The following is a 16,308-nucleotide window of genomic DNA, read 5'->3' on the forward strand; positions in this document are numbered from 1 at the left end:
ACATGGTTAACTGTGGTTGGCGGACACAAAAATATATATTGAATATTGAATTTTCTTAGACTTATATTATGGCTTAGAAATATATGTTTATTTTGAATTGCATGTAGAATTGACATCTAAATTGTAATACAGAAAAATATCTGTTCAGGAATTTAGAGGGAAGGAAGACCAAAGGGAGTTTTTATATGCTGAGGATATGGAATAGATCTTACAAATACTCAATCTGAGAGGGAGTACGGCTATCCTATTATTATGTAATAATACATAATGAGTTCCCTTAATTCAGAAATCTCACTTTGGTCATTTTTGTTAACATAAATATCTATAAGAGTGTTTATTAAACTATAATATCATAAAAGGACATTGGGGATTGTGTCAAAATGGAAGTCGTGTTTTAGAATGTCAGATATAAGCTTGAGAGTCAACGTTTCTGACAAACTCCAGGGTGATGTAGATATGGCTTATCTCAGGACCACACCTAGAGAGTCAAGAATTAGCACTTTGCCCAGTTGTATTGAGGAGATCCTTTGAAGAATAAAGGCTTATATATAAATCAGTGGGATAAAGTCATTTAAATAAAGGTACATGTCATGTCATGGAAGTGCAGAAGAAGACCGGATCTGACCTGTCCTGCAGGAGTATTTATGAAAGATTTTCCAAAAAAAAAAAAAAATGGCATTTGAGCTTTTTTAAAATTAGGCACAAAACTTTATAGCTTTCCTGTGGGCCATCCATTCTGGAGATTTAGGGTGCATGCAAGGAAGCAATGGCAATTAGAAAAATGGACTGAGATATTTTCATTTCTTACCAAAGCAAGCATACTCAACCTCCCCTATGTTCACAAACTTCCATCAACAGTTGATGTGGAAAAAGAAATTCTAGGTTAGTGTCAGTTGGAAAGCATAATTCTTCATCTTTGAGGGATTTTAGTCAATTGTTTAATAGCCTTTTCTTCATCAAACTGAAATCATTAAAAAAAAACTCAGAAATTTTTATTGTAATATTTTGTAAAATATTTAAATTTACGTGTCAACCAGGTCTTTTGGTCAAATATTAGTCTGGATATTGCAGTGAGAGTATTATTTAGATAATATCTAAATAATCTATTCAAATCAATAGATTTCCAATAAAGTGGATTGTTTTCCATAAGATGGGTGGGCCTTACCCATCAGTTGAGTACTTAAAAGAAAGCAGAATTGAGATCTCCTCAGAAAGAAAAGTACTTCCTCTACACTATTTTTAGATTTGAACTGCAATGTCAAGTTTACCAGGTAAGTTTTGGACTGTAATGAGTTTGTACTACCTAAATTTTTTTCATTAAGTAAACCAGTTCCTTATATTCTCTCTCCTTCCCTCTCTTTTTTTCTTTTCCTACATGTGTATACACACACACACACACACACACACACACACACACGATTCTATTGGTTTTTTGTTGTTGTTGTTGTTTTGGAGAACCTTGACCAATACAACTTCTTCCTCTTATTATTTTAGAAACATATTATATACTAGGGCTCTAGTGTTTTTTGTTTGTTTTGTTTTGTTTAGAAAACTACATTTCAAGAGAGTTTTTGAAGACTTCTGATGTAATGGTTTCATGCTTTTAATTCCTTAAATGTATTCAGAAAAAGAGTGAGATTATTCTTGACTTTAGGTGTTAAAAATACTGGATTAAAATTACTAGTATCATTTATAAATATGAATAAGTGGATTAAATAAATAATAACAGTCTGGTTTATTTCAAAACATATTTGACAAACAGTATGGTGCTCTATATTGTGCAAAGAGGTAGGATAAGATGAGGAATGAGATGGAATTTCCCATATAAAGAAAAGGATACACACACAATATCATGGTTAGTGAGAAGACAAGTAAATTGGGGTACTCATGAGGCCAAGATTGGCATTGACAGGGATAATCATGTAAACAATCCTCCACAACCAACATCAGTGTGCAATGAAAACTTTTTGTGATGTTGACAGCCCTGTGGTTACTTTGGGGGCGGGAAATTGTCAATGATCACTGAAGAAATGACTTAAACTAATTATCACAAAAGATTTAGTCATGGGGAGGAAAAGAACTTGAATAAATGGAAAAACAGAGCTTACACCAATCTATCCTCCACACTAATTGCTTTGGGTAGTGTGACTGAGTTGTAAGTTGAGGGGTTGGACTCGTGGAACAAGCAGTGGGGGCACAGAAAGATGCTGACCTTTTCTCTGATCCATGCCCCTGTTTATTGAATTGACCTGTCAAGGTGTTAGGTGGCTCCACATCACAAGCATATCAGCCACCCCTGATGTTAGCTATTTGCAAAGAGCTCAGTCCCTGCCCCCCATCAGTGCCCTCAAACAGAGACAACAGTGATTCACTGCCATTCACATATTAGCCTGCTCCTTGCAATTTTCCAAGGTATTCCTTGGGTCACTCAATTTAGACAGAGAATTTGGCTTGGGAATAGCTTAATGGCTCCAGACAATGATTATACTGTAGTGTGGTGACTTTGGGTTAATATGGACATTTCAGTCTCTCTCTAGGGACAGAAGTGAGTAACCACACTCCATGTCATCTTAGAAATCAACCTCTGGGCTAACAAGTTGTAATGTCTGCATTTTTTTTTTTCGTAAAACTCCAAGGAGTGTTAGTTATTTGGAAATGAGATTTAACAATCTTCCAGACATAAAATAAGCTCTCCTGAAATTTAAGCTTTATGATGTTGATGAATGTCGGGTGATGAAGACAATTGTAGCTAAAAGAGAAAATGGTTGCTCTCTGCTATAGTTTTTAGTGGACTTTCATGTTTCATATTATTTCCCCCATTTCTTAGACAAGGCACAAATCAAAGGGGTGTCAAGTTAAACTATGCAAATGGTCTGGGTCAGCTGAATGTTAGGTAGTTGTCAAAAATAATGCGATGAGTATATTTTCTGGTGATCACTTGCAAGAAGACAACATTTTAATGATGTATTCCTTTACTGATGCCAGTCCCTAGAGCATATAGCTATCCACAGGCAAAGGCACATACATAGTTTTCCACAGTTACACAGTGAATCATAGCTGCTACAGCAAATTAAGGGAGAAAAGAAAGAAAAGCATGCACATGTGCATGCTCTCATATAAGTGCACACAGAAAGGAAGAGAGAGAAAGCTTTCTCTGTTCAAGTCTATTATATCTCCTTGAACTTGGAGGGGAGGATTGGGACTATTAAAACACTTTATTTCATCTAAGTAATTTAGTATTGGTAATATTGTTGAAACAAGGGGAGGTTCAACATTCAGGGATCTAATTTTCAAACTTAGAACTAACTGCAAAAATCAGAAGAGTGGTGTCCGTATGCCACTGAGTATTTGTTCGATCACTGCCAGTATCATTTTAGCAAATGATACAACAGCTTCATTAAAGTGTGGTCTTCTGTGCATCTGTATGAATGTGCCTTTGACTTTGGCTGGGGAAAAAAATCTACAGTACAGCTTCCAATAATTTCATTCTTGTTTTTATCACTTAAAAATTCTCACTGATTGAGATGTTACATATCATTTTGAGTGGTGTTAACTTAATTATTTCTTATCTGTTGAGGATTTAAACATGCTGGTGTAGCTGGCATTAATTATTAAATAAAGGAGAAAATGATCTGTAAAGCAGAGATGTACTGTAGATGAAATCTTTTTTTTTTAATCTTGCCCTTAACTTCATCTCATATTTTTTTCAGACTTCAAAAAGGTTCATGGTACCTGCAAATTAATTTTAGATAAAATAAGGAAAATTTTAAGTACAGGAGCTGCAAACTTAATAGTCTACTTTATTAATGAAGGGTTTGCTTATCAGTACTTTTAATTTTTGAAATGCTTCCTTCTCAAGAACAGCAGGAAATATTGAAATGTCAGACCCCCATGGGAGGTGCCAAAATATTCATGAGTGCCTCAGAGAATCTTATCTATGTACAAAGAGATAAAATATGCCTAGATATAAATCAGGGAAAACTTATTTTTTCGTACATGCAATGACTTTCCAATGAAGTCATATTATTTTCTGTTATAATCAAAATTTAGTGCTAAGAAACTGGCAATAAAATCCCACACATTCATTAAAACATAAAAAAATTAAATACTATTTAAATGATTTTTTAATTTTAAAGACTAAAATTAAATATCTAAATAATGCAGAAAAAATAATCATACAGCACAAACAAGGTCTCAAATTTGTCTTATTCTCTAATCATGAGCCATTCCACAATTTCTTCTCACATTTATTATCTTCTCCTTTCCTTTACATTAAATCTGGCTGCTGCAATTATCTTAAATCATTTTACCTAAAATATTTCATCATCTTCTAAAATTCTCTCAGTAGTACAGAGAGATATTTTTCACTTGGACAGTTCTATCTTTGGCTAACTGATTATAAAGCTCTCTTCATCTTCAATTTAGTTCTTTTTTTTTTTCTTTCCTTCTCTCTCTAGAACATGTGCTTCCTAAAAGTCAATTTTCATTTCCCAGGTAAATTCCATTTTAAAACATAATTTATAAGATGCAAGGTGATTTTTTTAGGTTTGAATATTAAGGTACTGATGGGATGCTAAAATATATAAAAGGAATAGACTGAGGAAAATTTGAAAGAGCAAAGAGAAGCTGAGTAAATATTAAAATAGTTTCTATCAATATTAATTTATTAATTGTTTTGACATGGTCAAATATCAAAACTTTGGCATATTTATTTATGACACCTAAGCATTTTTTAGAATCAATCTTAAGGAATCATTAACAACTAAAATATTGTGAATAATAATTTTATTTTGTCAATTACTTAAGTCCAGATTTGGCTTTTCTGTATATTGCTCAGGAACATGACACTCTCAGAAATCAACTGACTTGATTTTTCTTAGTTACCATTGTATAAATTTAAAATGCAGTCTGTATGGCTGTGTTTTAATTGTTCTGATGGTATGAAATTACTTACTATGCTTCCCGCATTTACTATGTAGTAAGTATATAAAAATAATTTATGAGTTGCATTTGAAAGCAGGTAGAATCACTGTTCTATACCTAAAGAGCTTAAATAGGACCTTTCCTAAACTGAAGCTGTTACACATGAAATATACAGCAAAGCAGGTGACAGAGATAATTTGGATAATTTGGGCAGAAGATCATCATCCATGTAACACTGCAAGTAATTTGTTGATAATGTGCAGATCTCAGAGGGAAAGAAAAAAGCAAGGCCTTTAATCAAATAGCAGCAGTTTTTTAAGTCTATTGACCTTGCTTTAGTACTAATAATCAGTTCTTCCCATCCAAACAATTACAGTGTCTTTAGAACGTTATTTAAGGAATTTAAAGAAAATCATTCATAGAGAGAATTTTTTACTCTTTGATCTCATTTCTATTATTCTAGCCTCCTTTAATCTTCAACACATTTTTCTCCAATTGCATCTCATTTAGGTAAGTAAAATACTTCATTAATTATAGAAAAATACAGAAACTCCTACCATTGGGCCATTTTATATACTGCTAGGATTGTAAATCAGTAACTTTTTGAGGGAAAATTTGATGAGTAATACAACTTATTACTCACAAACACATTTGCTTGGATTTTCTTCACAAAATCAATGCTAAGGAAATAATAGATACTATGCACATAGATATGTGTGTAAAGATTTTCTAATACTGTTCAGTTTATAATTCAGGAAGCAAACTTGATAAAAACCAAATGCTTCCTAGAAAATTTTTCATGGAAATGTAATGAAACAACAATGATTCCCTGGATTCTATAGCACAGGAAAGCGTCGCATCAATCATTACCCTAAGTACATGTGTGAAGACATGAATGGTGTAAAAATACTTTGTATACCACCAGAAACTTGTAAAAATGGGCTCTATATGTGTAACATGAAATGAATTTCATTCTGCTGTCATGTGTAACAAATTAGAATAAATAAATAATTCAATTTAAAAAAATGATTTTAGAGGAATACCTCATGGAATGGAACATTAAGTGAAATACTGTTGACTTGCAAAATAGAGTTGCTGTAATCACATTTTGTTTTAAAACGAATTCCACATATTTTTAGGGAGGAATAACATTTTAAATGTGTATTCTAAAATTTTAAAATGTGAAGTTTTTAATCAAACATTTTGCCAGATTGAAGTCTTAAAAATAATAGGCAATGAAAAATATCTATTATTCAACCAAAGGAATATCTAATATTCAAAAATCGTTGTCTTTCCTATCTCTAAATTCTTGAATTCTATAGATAGACTGGGCCTGGGGAGCTAAGAGACCTATTCAAGGGTTCTCAGATTCCTGGGAGACTCTTCTGTGCTGTTCTAGTTTCATTGAACTCTTCCCCCTTCCTTCCTTCCTTCTCCCATTCTTCTCTCATGGCCTGTTCTCCTCCTACTACCTAACCCTCCTCTTGTTACATTTCTCCTGAATTTCTTCTCCTCTGCCTTGGCTTTTAAGGGTGACTTCTTCCTATATAGCCCACTCTGCTCTTCATCACCCTCCTTTTACTGCCTTTGCTAACTGGAGTCTGAGGGATGAATGCAGTCCTTATCTAAAAGACTTATCTAAAGCATGAGCTCTGTTTTGTTTTGTTGCCTTTTGAATGACAGCCATATGAGATTTTAGAAATAAATCACTTTCTGATTTGGAATCAACTACATAACCTCTCACAATCAAGAAGACTCTTAGAAGTATCTGAGCATTATGGAGCCTATATTAGCAACTACTATAACCTTAACAGTTACCTACAAAAATGGCAAAAACTTTGTGATACTAAGTTGTTTCATTCGTAAGTCAATTATATATTATACAGTATAGTAATAAAGATGATGCTCTTATATCTTAACATGTGGACTTTTATAAAAGAATACAGGTTGAAAATACAGTGTTTAAAAGACAAAAATCTCCTATATGTTAAAAAAAATTGTATCTAAAATCATGCAAACAATGAAAAGTTTAGATATTTGTCATCAACATTACAAATATTTTATTTAATAATACTTTTAAACATTTTCGTCTTAATGATAAACTGGTGCAGACCACTCAGGACACCTCCCCTGATGCCTCTTGTGCTTGGATGTCAGCAGCATGTTATAAAGTAATCACAAGACCAGTCCAGAACAAGTAAAGAAGAGTGAAAATCCTTCATGATGAAAGAGGAACCATCCAATCTGTGCAAAGTGAGATATTGAAGCCAAGTCCTGGAGGCCAAATGATACTCCCTATTTACATGGAAATGAGCACATTTTAAGCATACAGCAGAAGAACTTGCAAGGATTTGCTAATGCTGAGAATAGATCAGAGTTTTCACCTATTCACTTAGCACTTTGCCTAGCAAGATATGGGTTAGGAGACAAATTATGATTCATTCCAAAAAAAGGAGTTTTATTTCATAGTTTCTTGAAAGGATTTCTCTGACAATGGGCAACATTTAGAAAACAAAACTAAGGGTAAATTGCAAGGAACGAAGACACAGTGTGATTCTGACCCTTCCTGTGAGAGGAATCAAATGACTTTCAGAAGTCTCTGTGTCCTTGGCACAGTGTTTCCTCATTACCTCACTGGAGCATTTGGAAGAGATTGCCTCTGATCTCTATCAGATCTCAAAGTCTATGATTTTTCCACACTTTTGTGAAATCTAGTCCCTTCCTCTGCAGAAATAAACACATACCCACACATTTGGATATGTTTTATCTGCTAGTACTGAGAATGACAGGAATATGCTGCATATATAACTAACTCACTGGATAATCTAAATTTGCAATGATTTTATTTCTTGTTTAATTTCTCTAACAATTCTATCTAGAATAAAGTCTCAATAACATATCTAATTTATTGCTCATCTCCTTTTCTCTCTGGGTTGCTGGGCTTGGGCCTGAGGGATTAGGATCTGTTCTTCCAAATCTCCTCCTGTTACTGAAAGATCAGTCCTTGTCTGACAGGCAAATACAATAGGGAGGACACAGTTTAAAAAAAAAAAAAAAAAGTTTTATTGCTCTGCTAGCAAAGGAGAAGCATGGGGGACTCTTGTCCCAGAGGCTGTGATTCTGCCCATCAGTGGTGGATTTTATTCTATTTATTTAATTTTTTAAGAAGAGAATTTTATTTTGAATCATAGTTTGGGAGGTTGCAGTCCATGTTCAGTTGTCACTGTTGTGTTGGACCTGCATGGTAGGAGCATGCAGTGACACAAAAGCACTCACCCCACGATCTGGAAGTTATAGACAGAAAGAAAAAGGGGTCAGAATCCCACCATCCTCTTCAAGTGCACTCCTTCAGTGCCCAAAGCCCTCCCACTAGGGCCCATCTCAAAGATTCCACCATCTCTTAAAACCTCTCAACATCACTATCCTGGGTAATAAGTGCCACCCAACTTCCATGGATGAACAGGGGGCTTTTAAAGAGGTGATTCAAAGGCTATGTTTCACAGGTCCTATCTTGAGTTGTAATTTACTTGTTACTTTGGGAGACAACACTCATTTCTGAGATCTTCTGGTGCCTTCCCCAAATCTGGATTACTTCTTTTCTATTATGGGTGTGTGCTCAAGGACAGATAAGTCTGCCTAAAATGGGGAAGAAAGGTAATCCTATAACTCTGAGATTAGGGACAGGGAGAGATTATAAGAAGCCAGGAGAGAGGAAGAGAAAGAAACTTGTCCATTTTAAAAATAAGTTTCAGGGGCAGGGCAGTAAGGGCTATATTCAAAGCAAGAGTGGACTACTGTTGTACTCCCACTCCTCTAGTAGGGAAAAAGAAAAGTCTCTTATTTTTTTCTTTTTTTTATGGACTGGGTCTCACTGAGTTGCTTAGCTCCTTGTTGCTACTGAGGGTGGCTTTGAACTCATTATTCTCCTGCCTAAGCCTCCCAGGCTGTTGGCATTACAGGCATGTGTCACCATGCCTGTCCTCTTCCTTAGCTGCCACTGCTTCTATGGTCAAGAATGATGAGCCAGTGATCGCCATATTGCAGCATCTTAAGTAGGGTCCTCTGTGACTTTCTGAGAGCCTGGTAGGTTTCCTCTATGTAAATGCCATTGAAGGAGACCTTTTCTGACTTGAACTTCAATTCCTTCTCTTGTTAGAGCAGACATTTGTTCTCAGACATCTCTTGCCACAGTTGCCAGCCCTCTTGGTTTAAATACTAGCAAGATGGTTGAAGCTAAGCTAATTCCTACAGCACTCACTTGAGTCTCCCTAAACTCCAATATCCACTTTCACCTTTCTCTGTGAGTCATCATCTTCCTATGCAATTATCTTCCCTCTACTCACTACTCTTGCCCAGATAATCAAAGGCAGAAATGTAAGTTCATTGTATAAGCAGATGTCCAGAGAATTATTATGCCACCCATATTTTCTACAAATTCAACTCTTGGAGTTCCATCTTTGGCCTTATGGTAGGGAAGGCTATCATAATAAGAGAAGGAAAAAGTCACAATACTCATTCTTAGACTCAATTCCATTAGGTCTCAATGGAATTAGGTCTATTAGGTCTCCATTAATTGGAATTAGGTCTAAGAGTGTCCTTATTCTACACTACCATCTTATTGTAACAGCTGGAAGTTAACAAGTAGAGGAAAGTTGTGTTTTTTTTGTTTGTTTGTTTGTTTTGTTTTTGTTTTCTGGTGTTGGTATATGGGAGCATGTATGCATGTGCATGTTTATAAAACATAATAAAACTGTGAGATGCCTACAGCCATTGATTTTCTGCTCTTTGGGGATACTTGCAGGCTACATCTCCCTGGAATTCTGATAAAGTGGGCAACAGGGAAAGGCTCACTTCGTATCCTGCTACTAAATTGGATTTCAGGTTATTCTTTTAGTTCCACAGGAGAACTTTATAATTGTTTGTGTAACTATTGCTTTTGTTGAAGAATTAAGTGCATGTATTGGCAAAAAAAAAAATTCAAAGAAGAGATGAACAGCAAATCAATGAAAAAGCATGATACAGCTTGGCATCTCTGCTCTGGAGCCAGGGAAGCAGATATGGCAAAAATGCCTACTTCATCTTTTATCTCTATTCCTGGTATATTAACATAAGTTACAGTCACTGCAGAGTGGCTTTATTCACATGTTGGGAGATGTGGCCATCAAATCTCTACATTTCCTATTGGACTTTTTAAAAAAGTCATTGTGGAAGAGTCTAGATTTTCCAAATTTTATAAAGATCTCATGCTAGATCAATCAATAATGGATAGTGCAGTAGTATCTCCCTGGGATAAAAATTACTATATTATGTAAAAATTACCACAGCAGTAATGTACATTGGAATAACTCAAATATTTTCCAACTCATGAGTGAATTAGTAAAATGTCCTACATGCATGCAATGAAACATTATTTATTAATAAAAGAAAGGAAGAATTGAGGCATGCTACAACACAGATGAGCCTTAAAAACATTATTGTAAATGAACAAATCCAGTCAGAGTAGATCACATCATATGGTTTAATTAGTACAAAGTATCCAGAATAGAAAAATCTACAGTCCCAGAAAGAATTTTAGTGATTACCTAAGGCTTTTAGGGAGAACAAATGCTCTAAAATTGGATTTTAGTATGGTAGCACAGTCCTTTGGCTTCACTGGAAAACATTTAATTTACTGCAAGTAGGTAATTTGTATTGTATGTGAATTATATGTTAATATTTTTCTCCTAAGACAAATATATGTGAAGTTCCCAGAAACAGGGACAGTTAATCTTACAGCCATTTTTACTACTATATAACATTTACTTTCTGGGATACATTCTAAATAAACAAATAGGTGCATCATTTCTATAAAAGAACATGAACTTGTTTGAACAAAAGGGATTGGACTTTGTTCATGAACATCAATATATGATGTACACATGCCATGCTGCTCATTTCTTGCTAACTTGCCTTATTTATATTGCATTAAAATTAAGTCTGAATGTAATATTAGCTGAATATTAGCTTCATAGAACAGTGTGATGGTATGTGCATGCAGGATCAACAGGAAACATTTGGGCATGGAAATAAAACCATTCATGTGATATCAATATTTTTTAACTTTGTTATATGTAGTGACACTGGCATTTTTACCAGTACCATAGTCCAGATGCCATCAATCCATCAAGTGAATTATCTTTAAAAAATATTCAACCTTCAACATGTAGAGGTTCACAGGTGTATTCACAACTATTCATTATTTTCAGCATTTTGTGATATTTGCAGTTTATTCATGACTGTAGAATTCTACTATAGATCATTGGACTATACTGCATATTATATTATGTAGTTTCATATAGATTAATGCTTATAAAATAGATAAGTACATTAAAATTTTCCTAAAAAAATCCACAGAAACTGCAAATTCATTTATCAGCAAGCAACAAGACACCTAAAAATGTGTCATGTATACTTCTAATACAAGCACTTTGTGAACCAGATTTCAAAGTAAAATTGTTGGAAGTAAAAGAAACCTGGGAAAACTTTGACCAATTTTATAAATTGCTAAGAAATCACTGTGAAATTTGGATTTAGGTTCACTAGTTAATCATAAACTTCTCCTTAAGTGTACCCTGTGTTTAAAGGATTACCTGGTGATAATATAATGACATAGCAATTAAGGATGTATTTGAGAATCAAGTGTCCATATAACAAGAAGAAATTATATATATATATATATATATATATATATATATATATATATATTTAAATTAGTACTGTGATAACCATTTTACACAATTTCACTTAATTTAATGATCATATTCAGAGCTTGATTAAGACAATGAGGACCAGGAAAAGGAAGAAGAAGGAGGTAGAGGGGGAGTTAGAGTAGGGATAAGAACAGGAAGAATAGATCTCACCTCCAAATAACTTTGGAGAAAAAAATAAATAAAAGCATTGGTTGTTATCTTTAAATTCAGAATGGCCACATAAAATGGTATGCCAATGAGCAATGAGCCAGGTCTCATTTCTTTGTTCAGTACATGCCTTTGGAAAAAAAATGCTAAAAATAAACAGAATAAATCTTTGAACAAGTGAGTATAAGGAGAGTATAAGTGGAAGCTGTGCTTTTCAGTGCAGTGAATGTATAGATATTTCTAGCATGCTTCAGTTATGGGGATTTTTTAGACAAAATGAACAAACTGTGTGACCTGCTTCCTTTGTTTCATTTTTGAAACACAGGAGACAAAGAAAATTTTTAAAAACTACTGCTTTAACTAAAATAATGTCATCTTACAAAATGTTAGTTAATACTAAATAACTGCTTTTGATTTTAATTTTTTTCTCATAAGGTCACAAAAATAGCACCACTTGTGATATGTTCACTGCATCATTCACAGGCAAGCTATTTCAGTAGAGAAGTTGCAGCCAGAAATGGTCAAAATACCACATGTGGGCACTGGAGTTTTTTTAAAAAAAGACATTTAAAGCATATCTTCTTTGAAACATTTTGTAATAGGATTGAAAATGAATAAAAAAAGAAATTCATTTCATCACACAGAAGTCCCAATGTTACATAATGGAAAAATTACTTGGAAGAGTTGTTGAACTTAAATATTTTTGTTTTATTAAAAAGTCAAATTTGTGTGTGATGATAAAAGATGCTATCTAGTAAATAGCACTCCACACCTCCCATTTCCAAAAGAAAAGGAGAGTAAATAAATAAATAAATATTTTATGTAGTATTTACAACTGAATATGGTAGTTTAATGGAAAAAAATAATTTCTTTTGATAGAAAATAAAAAGGGAATTTACTATGCTGCAGGGAAGATATTTTAAAAAACATATTTTTAAAAATGTTTCCATCATTAAAGTGATTTTCTTGTCAGACAACATAAGAAAGTTACAAATAAAAATTCATCTCTATATACTTAAGACTCAAGGCAGAGCATTTACTCTATTTTACATTTTCAAAATAAAGAATTTAAAATTCCATTCAGAGGTTGTTTATTAGACATCTTTTTATCACTATGAACAAAATACCTGACATAGACAACTTGAAGGAGGCTTTATTGTGTTTCAAGGGTTCAGAGATTTCAGTCAGTATCCACTGGCTTCAAGGTAGAAACACCATGGTAGAAGAGAGAGGTAGAAGAAAGCTACTCAGCTGGTAGCAGTCAGGAGGAGAGAGAAAAGAGAGAGAGAAGAGAGAGAGAGAGAGAGAGAGAGAGAGAGAGAGAGAGAGAGAGAAATTATTCATTGCATTAAAGCTCCAACTCTGTACCATGCTGCACTGGGTAATGTGCATTCAACATGTGAGCTTTTGAAGAATGTTCCAAATCCAAACCATAGCAGTTTTGTACCCAGTTGTTATATAGACAAGCAGTTATATCCAATTAGTTCTCAAGGATAATTACCTGGAGGTTTTGTAAACGAATTTCAAGAAAAAGCATTTGTGCTTATATAATAGGTAGTTGGAACTAGACATTGAATACCCGAATTTAGTGTGGATAGTTAATAGTGTTTTTCTTTTTATTCACATATCTAGTAAGAAATATTCTTTCCCCTATGACAGCTGTTAGAACAAACTTTCAAATAGAAAACTTAGAAATATGCCCTCTTAGAATTACATCATGCATTTAAAAATTACATGCAGCATTTAAAAAACAATAAAACATACTAAATCATATTGTGCTCATCAAAGATTATGTTTTAAGTAGAACTCAAGTACTTTTAAACATGAATAATTAAATGAGAGTGAAATACTTTTTAAAAAATTTTTATTGTTTCAATTATATTTTAAAAATTTCATTTTATTTATATGTATCAAAATCCACATATTTATATTATTTAGGATTCTATAGACTGAAATAAGCAAATTTAACAAGAGATTAAGAAACAAACACATGTTTTTATTTTACAAGAAGTCTGGAGTTGGCAGTATCAGAGTTGTTTCAGTAACTCAATAATTTCTTCATAATAATCTATCCTGCCATTGCACAGGTCCCACCATTGTTATGATTACAACTTTTGTGAATTCTGAAGTTCCTTTGGGATACCATGCCCTTAAGCAATTTTATCCAAAGATAGCAAAAAAGGAGGCAACAACAATAATAATAACTCTTCTTGTTTGTAGAAATATTTCCTCCAAAGAAGAAAATTTTGGAAATCCCTACCAGAACCCTCCTGTATTTCATTGTTACCAGTTGGTTCTCATGAACCTAACACTGGCAGCTGAAAAAAGGCTTGGTATAGTCAGCTGAGATTAAGAAAAAATAATTTTAAAGACTGAATACTAAATGTAAATTATTTCTAAATGGATACTGATATTCAGTCATGTAGTTAGTAAATAAGCATTATTCACATGTAGAAATGCACAGAAAGTCCAGTGAGAGTAACCGGATAAACTCAAATAGGAAAGACTTAATTAAAAATATACAATTGGAAAATAGATTCAATAAATATCAAATTACCCACCTACAAAGATTTAATCACATAAATGCTTTAAAGGTGAAGAAAATAGAATAATTGTGGCCAAGTGAAATCTGTCAATTAAGGATATATAAATTACATTAATATTATACTCATTCTTTGTACAGAACAGAAGACTTGTGCCTAATAAATGAAGTAATAATAAATCCATCTCAGCTGGAGTGGAATTTTCCAAAGTTCTGATTATCTTGACATTCTGATATAGATTTGTCTGGCATTTTTCTTTTCTTTTCTTTTTTTTTTTTTTTTTTTTTTTTTTTTTTTTTTTTTTTTTTTTTGTGGTGCTGGGGATTGAACCCAGGGCCTTGTGCGCTCTACCAACTGAGCTATATTCCAGCCCTGTCTGGCAGTTTTCTTTTTCTTTTCTTTTCATTTTTTTTCTCTTTATTTTTTTAAACTGAGTATTATAACCAAATGTTGCTCTGAAATAAGATGATATTCTTTAGGCAGACCATTACTTTCATTTCAGGTGTGTATAAGACATGCATAGCTGACATATTTCCCATTTTAATATATGGATATATATAAAAGGAAAACAAGACAGCTTTCTTTTTTTCAGTCCTTCCTTTTCTCTCTCTTTTTTTTTAGGACTCTATCATGTGGAACTCTTGTTGATAAATTGAGGTACTGCTATAAAGTGTATATGCTGCAATCTGAGTTCAGTAGGTGAAAACAGTGTTGGGTACCACTAGTCTTGCTAAAACCCCAGGTGTAAGACAAGGGTTTGTTGTATTCACTGCCTGGAAGATGCATTAAGAACATTGGACCTCTAACCCACAGGGTATATGGTAAATGTGGGCAAATATATTTTGGTTATATTTGACATGAGTACAGAAAATAGAGAGCATTGAGCCCATAGGGTGATTTGGAGTGCTTTTATGATTTAATGTAAAACTACAGTTATTTTGCTTTTGTTTATCATTTTTATTTTCCATTAAAATTATTTATCAGTAATGAACTAAATATATAATGTGTAACTAGAATTTTACTTTATTTTTTTTCTAAGTTTAAGATCAACAAATCCATCATAGTTAGAACTATTTGAAGTGAACATTGATCCAGACTTGAGCTAGTACATTTTGGCAGGTGGATCTGGTCCCAGAAATTTCCTGCAGACCTGCCATTGTCTATAGAAATTCCTTTTAGACAGAAAATATGCATTTTAATGTGGTAGAAATATTCTTCTCTTTTCAGACATTTTTTTTGTACTTCAAAAATTGTACTTCAAAATTGTATTTCAGTGGATGCCAGAACCACATGTTTAATTTCTGTATCCTGAGAAAGCACCATGCAGGTATATCTTTCACAAATTGCTGTTGACATTTGCCATATACTGTGGAGGCCATAACAATATCATTGGTCAGATAAAATCAGAAAAGTAATCATTTTGAACTTCAGATATGAATGTTTAAGAACATTCTACCTGACCATAGACAGCTACAGAGATTGTGCATAAATATTTCTCTGAAAAATATTGTTCTTTAAAAGTAAATATCTGTTTGCATAATTGGTTTCTCTCATTTTTTATTATATTTTTCCATGTGCATGCAAAATGTGAATCTAGAGCTGTGTTGGTCATTTGGAAATTTTTGCATCAGCTAAGTGATTCAAGATTGGTAGCCAGTGTTATCAGTTACTTCAAATGGAAACTCAGCTAATCAGAATAAAGATTTGTTTTTTTTAAAATACAATTTATGAAATTATAGTTGAACTTTGAGTAATTTTCTTTGAAATAACTGATAGTCTGGTGACTATGCAATGTCAGATAAGAATTCAATATTTAGGATTAAATTATTTTTGTGTGATGAGAATTGAAAGTTCTACATTTAGAAAATTATGATGTAGTAGAGGCACACATGTATCTCACAGGTGTGTTTGAGCAAATTTGCTATTCTATTAACCTAAATAGAAGC

This window comes from Callospermophilus lateralis, chromosome 6, assembly GCF_048772815.1.
Source record: "Callospermophilus lateralis isolate mCalLat2 chromosome 6, mCalLat2.hap1, whole genome shotgun sequence".
In the NCBI taxonomy this organism is placed as follows: Eukaryota; Metazoa; Chordata; class Mammalia; order Rodentia; family Sciuridae; genus Callospermophilus; species Callospermophilus lateralis.